Source organism: Geotrypetes seraphini, chromosome 9 (genome assembly GCF_902459505.1).
Source record: "Geotrypetes seraphini chromosome 9, aGeoSer1.1, whole genome shotgun sequence".
NCBI classification, from domain to species: Eukaryota; Metazoa; Chordata; class Amphibia; order Gymnophiona; family Dermophiidae; genus Geotrypetes; species Geotrypetes seraphini.
The window spans coordinates 163071790-163077731 of NC_047092.1; the positions used below are offsets into that span (position 1 = coordinate 163071790).

Sequence of the window (5942 nt, forward strand, 5' to 3'; positions counted from 1 at the left end):
CAGTGGTGCCTCGCATAACGGACGCCTCGTACAGCGAACGCTGCGCATAACGAACTTTTTGTCTTGCTCCCTATAACGAACTTCGTTTCACACAACGAAGTCGCCCGAGGGGCCCGGGGGGGGGGGGGGGGCGGAACTACTCTCGCCGAAGCCGGGAACAGCAGCACCCTCCTGTCTGAATGCAGTGTTCCATCATCTCCCTCCACCTTACCTTAGATGCCGAGTTTTCCGGCTTTCTTTTTCGGCCAGCCACACACTTTCAAAGAGCAGCACATGCGCGCATGCTCTGTTGTTCAATCTTCTCCTCTGACGCAACCGGAAACCGGAAGTTGCAGGAGAAGAGAACATTGATTTTTCCTCATATTCCTGTTTTGCATCCCTCACCGCCTTGTGACATTTCTTCTGATCATCTTTATGTTTGTTCCAGGCTTTGGTTGTCTTTATGTATTTCCATTTTTTGAAAGAGTCCTTCTTTTCTTTTATGGCTTCCTTCACCTGTTTGGTAAGCCATACTTATTGCATTTCTTTTGTTTCTACTGTAAACCGCTTAGAACCTCACGGTACAGCGGTATATAAGAAATAAAATTATTATTATTATTATTATTATTGATCAACTTCAGCAGCTGCGCGTGCACAGCTTTTTGAAAGCGTGCGGCTGGGTGAAAAAGAAAGCTGGCAAACTCTGCATATAAGGTGAGGTGGAGGGAGGGAAATGTAGGGCTGCAGAACGAATTATTTTCTTTTATATGTATTCTTATGGGAAAACAGGGCTGCAGAACGAATTATTTTGTTTTACATGTATTCTTATGGGAAAACGCGTTTCACACAACGAACGTTTCACATAACAAACTTGCTCCTGGAACGGATTAAGTTCGTTGTGTGAGGCACCACTGTACGGTATTCAAATTTGCTTGCATCTGTTTCAAACAAGCCTGGGGGTCTAGCACCTTCCTACCCGCAAACTCACTTCGTTCTGCACAACCCCACATGAACTACCAGAAACAAAAACATCTTTGCCTACCCAAAGATCTCAGGCTGCAGATACAAATCCTTCCTGGATAGAACCTTCATGTTCCAAGCGAATAGACAACAAGTCTGGCTGCGAAACTGCATAAATGAACCCAAACTGACTTACAATGCATTCCGAAAAGCAATAAAAACCGCCCTATTCGACAAATTCATTGACTAAAACAGACCACCCTTAAACAAAAACAAACCTCCCCTCCCCCCCGTAATCACTATTTAATCCCTCAGGAAGCTCCATTTTTTCATGTACTCTTTACCCATGGAACTTAAATTAATATGTAACTTGTTTATGTAACTTTTCTATTTTAGGCTTCTTATCATTCGCTGACTGTCCAGCCTTCTTTCAATGTGAACCGCCTAGAAGTCGCCTGACTATGGCGGTATAGAAAAATAAAGTTATTATTATTATTATTATATCTCTCTATACCGTCCGGGACCTCCACCAGATCATATTCTTGTTTCGGAAGGGGCAGGGGCTCCTCAGATTAGACTGGATTTAGGGCTCATTTGGGCCATTGTCTGGTAGTAAAAACTGTGAACCAAACAAGTAGGGGAGAGTGTGGTGCCGTGTTTAAAGCGACACCTCAGCACCCTGACGTTGTGAGCTCAAACCCACACTCCTTGTGACCTTGGGCAAGTCACCTAATTCTCCCAGGTACATTAGATAGATTGTGAGCCCACTGGGACAGACAGAGAAAAATGCTTGCGTACCTAAATAAATTCACGTAAACTGTTCTGAGCTTCCCTGGGAGAACGGTATAGAAAATTGAATAAATAAATAACGTGAAAAACTTCAGCCTCTAATAACCAGAGCTGGTATTGTGACATCATAATGCCTCATTCCACCAATGGCTAAGAGCCAACCTCTTCAGTGATGTCACAATGGCTTGATTGTCCTATACTTGGCTCACTTTTGCTACGTTTTGATTTCTAGAATGGTTAAATTACAGCCTCAGCACCCTGAGGTTGTGGGAAACCCACAGCAGCTCCTTGTGACCCTGGGCAAGTCACTTAATCCTCCCATTGCCCCAGGTACATTAGATAGATTGTGAGCCCACCAGGACAGTCAGGGAAAATGTTTGAGTACCTGAATAAATTCATGTAAATTGTAAAGCATTGTGAGCTCCCTTGGGAGAATGGTATAGAAAATTAAATAATATAATCAGCAAATGTGTTAAGTTTGGAAAATAAAGTGCTACTTTCTTTTGTTTCTATTTATTATCAGACATTATGAACTTGAACCTGCTTGTTGTATTGCTGATGGCAGCGATTTAGAACTGGAAGGGATTTCCTTCTCCTTAGCCACCTGTAACCACTGCAGGAAGTTAGCAGTGAGATGGTGTGTGTGTGTGTGAATTGGGTGTGTGTGTATGTGAATTGTGTGTGTGTGTGTGTGAATTGTGTGTGTGTGTGTGTGAATTGGGTGTGTGTGTGAATTGGGTATGTGTGTGTGTGTGTGTGTGTGAATTGGGTGTGTGTGTGTGTGTGAATTGGGTGTGTGTGTGTGAATTGAGTGTGTGTGTGTGTGTGTGAATTGTGTGTGTGTGTGAATTGTGTGTGTGTGTGAATTGGGTGTGTGTGTGTGAATTGGGTGTGTGTGTGAAGTGTGTGTGTGTGAATTGGGTGTGTGTGTGTGTGTGTGAATTGGGTGTGTGTGTGAAGTGTGTGTATGTGAATTGTGTGTGTGTGTGTGTGAATTGGGTGTGTGTGTGAATTGGGTATGTGTGTGTGTGTGTGAATTGGGTGTGTGTGTGTGTGAATTGGGTGTGTGTGTGAATTGAGTGTGTGTGTGTGTGTGTGTGAATTGTGTGTGTGTGTGTGTGAATTGGGTGTGTGTGTGTGTGAATTGGGTGTGTGTGTGTGTGTGAATTGGGTGTGTGTGTGTGTGTGAATTGGGTGTGTGTGTGTGTGAAGTGTGTGTGTGTGTGTATGTGAATTGGAGTCGGGGGAGGGCTGCAAAGCTCATCTAATCAAATTTTCCCATCATTATGATTTGAAAGATGTACACTCACACCTTCTGCCAATTAATGGAGAGTGGAATGGCAGTAACTGCCTTAAATAGCCGTCTGGATTTCTGCATCGATATTGCAAAGAGCAGGAAATTGAACATCATTGCTTATTAATGGCGTCCTTTATAATTTATTTGCATTATTTCTCGTGTTGGAGCTGCTCTCCGTTTGCAGGCAGAATTGAATAGCAGAATACAGATGAGAGCCACCATGCCACAGTAATGGGATCTTGCTTGGGTTTAATGGTGAGTTATAGTCTGTCAGTAAAGACACTGGACACACTTAATAACTTCCATGAAGAGAACCAGAGGAGGCAGCAACAGTCACTGAACCGCCACAAAAGCAAGTTCTTTCACTTGCTCGAATTTCATCACGAATGCTAGATCCCCCCCCCCCCCTTCTATCTTAACATTTTTTTTAAATTATTATTATTTTCAGTAATGCCTACTTTATTGACCGGATCAGGCTGAATCGTGGACCTGAAATATTAAAACTAACAATGTTGGACAAGGCGGCTTTGAGGATGCCAAATCCATCCTCTGGAGCAAAGGTTTCTGCTCAGGCTGCAAAATGCTGTAATAAAAATCGGAGATTTATGTTGATTATTAGATTAAACGGCTTAGCCAGGGTGACCAAAGGCATAAATTACAACCTAGAACATGATCTGATTGGCCACAAGAGGACTCTCAAAGTGCCGGCAATTTTTAATGAGGTCATATATTCTCAGGGCCTTGCAAGGCACCAGCCTTTAAGGGGCGTGTTTAGGAAGCTTGTATACCTTACTGGCTTGGTTCAGCTACAGTCTTCTAATCTTATGAATTATTGGTAGGTTGGAACGTGACTCAGTAATTCAAATTGTATCCAGGGTTTAATTTGTAGACTTTAAAGGAAGTGGAGCTGTGGAGTCAGAGGAGGGGGCAGGCAGGGCCAGGGACTGGAGATGAGTAACTGGTTTTTTGTTGCACCCCAGGCTCATCCCATCATGTAAACTGTTCTGAGCTCCCCTGGGAGTATAGAAAACTGAACGAATGAATAAAATCTCTCCCCTTCTTCTTTCCTGCAGGCTGCCTGAAGGAAGGGGCTGCAGCATCTCTCCCCTGTTGTTCTTGTCTGAAAAGAAGCAGCCAAACTGTTATAATATTGAAATAACTGAAATACCAAAAGGTGGAAGGGTGACTGCAGGCGGAGCAACAACCAAACCGCAAAATTCCTCTGCTTCTTTCCTCTGGTTGCAAGCTGCCATGGTTTTACTGGAGGTTAGTGGTGTGCTATTGCACGGTTCTGCAGATTTAGTACTGGTCAGTGGAGATTACTTGCAGACTGGTCTGTGACCTTTGCAAAAGAGAATTAAGCCAACATGAACTGGCTTTGCCCCTCAACTGTTTCAGGATTGGTGGAATCCCAGAGGAGGGCTTTAAAAGTTTTCATGCATCAACAACATACAGCCTAATTAATATCAGTGCCATGAATGTTTTTTAACCATACATAACAGTGTATTAAAAATAATTCAGTTTTTTTTTTCTCCAGGCCCCAAGTGACCATCCCTTCCTCACACTCTACCAGTTTTCAGTATATTTTCATCTTCATATACAAATAGTATTCAGTGGGAGAAAACCAACATAAAATTAATTATTTTGTGTTAATAAGCTGCACAGCTAAAATATCTTCAAATGACTTCCAGGCATCTTGAAATAGAAGATGCCTGTCTATGTGAGGTGATCAGTTTTTCCACATGGTGAACATTGCAAGTATGTTTTTCGTTAGTCTCCAGCTTGCGGGGTCCAGGGGGGGGGGTGTCTGGTTGATGGGGGTATGGATGTGGGGTATGTTTGTGAGAGTGGCTGGTGTGATTGTATGGGCGGATGGGGGTTTTTTGTCTAGGGGATTTCGCGGGTGGGTTTGTTTGTTATATATAGAAAAAATTGTTGGGGTTGCCATGAAAGACACGTCATTCTTGCTTTTGGATCTTTGTGGAGGTTTCTCTGGTTGTGTTTTGCGCTTTTGATTGAGTTCACTGTATCCTTGCTGACTATTGTTTCACTCTCTTTTTGTATTTTCTTGGTTTCTCTTGTTGACTCCTCAATAAACATATTTTCAAAAAAAAAGTATCTCTGTCTGCTGGGTATCTTGTTTTCACGATGGTGAAATTTTGCATCTGACTGCTGATAATCGGCATAAGTAATTCCTGTCGTTTGGGAGATATATGTCCACACAGGAGATTCAAGAAAGATGCCACAGTCCCAAACAGGAATTTCTGTTATACTTGTCGCTGAGAAAAATAAACTGCCCTTGTATATTCAGTGCAAGGTTTTAAAGATGCTCTATAACTGCATGCAGAGAGGCTAAATCATTAAAATGTACAGGGTGCCCACAAAAACACTCCTTGATTTTAAATGGTTACAAAACCGAAATTTATTGGAATATTCTTTTACCTTTGAGGCTACATACACTCGTTAACTCGGCAAACACTGATGCAATAGTCGCGCTCAGACTAGACTCTCCGAAGCTAGGGACCTCCCTCCACTTCAAAATCACTGAGCTCTGGAACAACCTTACCTCCCCTCTTCGGAACTTGAGCTCTCTCCAAGTTTTCCGCAAACATCTGAAAACCTGTCTTTTCTCAAAAAATGTAAGTCTCCCTCCAATTTAGGAATCAAGGAAACTCTTATATCTTGGCATCCCAAGTCCTCTAAATTTTCTTCACACTTCTACCTCTAACCCTCTGTTGTAGTTCCTTCCTATTTCTCCTATTGTAAACCGTGTCGAGCTCTACGAACGTGGAGATGATGCGGTATACAAACCTAAGGATTAGATTAGATTAGATTATAGCTTCAGTGATGTGCTCCTGCAGATCATCCATAGTTGCGGATATTGGAGGTATGTACACTCTGTCTTTCATGTACCCCC

The 5942-nt window shown here is 42.7% G+C and overlaps 1 long non-coding RNA gene across 1 annotated transcript; it reads left to right on the forward strand.

Annotated features, from left to right (window-relative positions):
- The first annotated feature begins 3729 nt into the window (after positions 1-3729).
- Positions 3730-4792, forward strand: LOC117366803. The gene is made up of 3 exons (XR_004540650.1): positions 3730-3860; positions 4099-4291; positions 4563-4792. It is a non-coding gene; the product is annotated as an uncharacterized LOC117366803 (long non-coding RNA).
- Positions 4793-5942: the final 1150 nt, after the last annotated feature.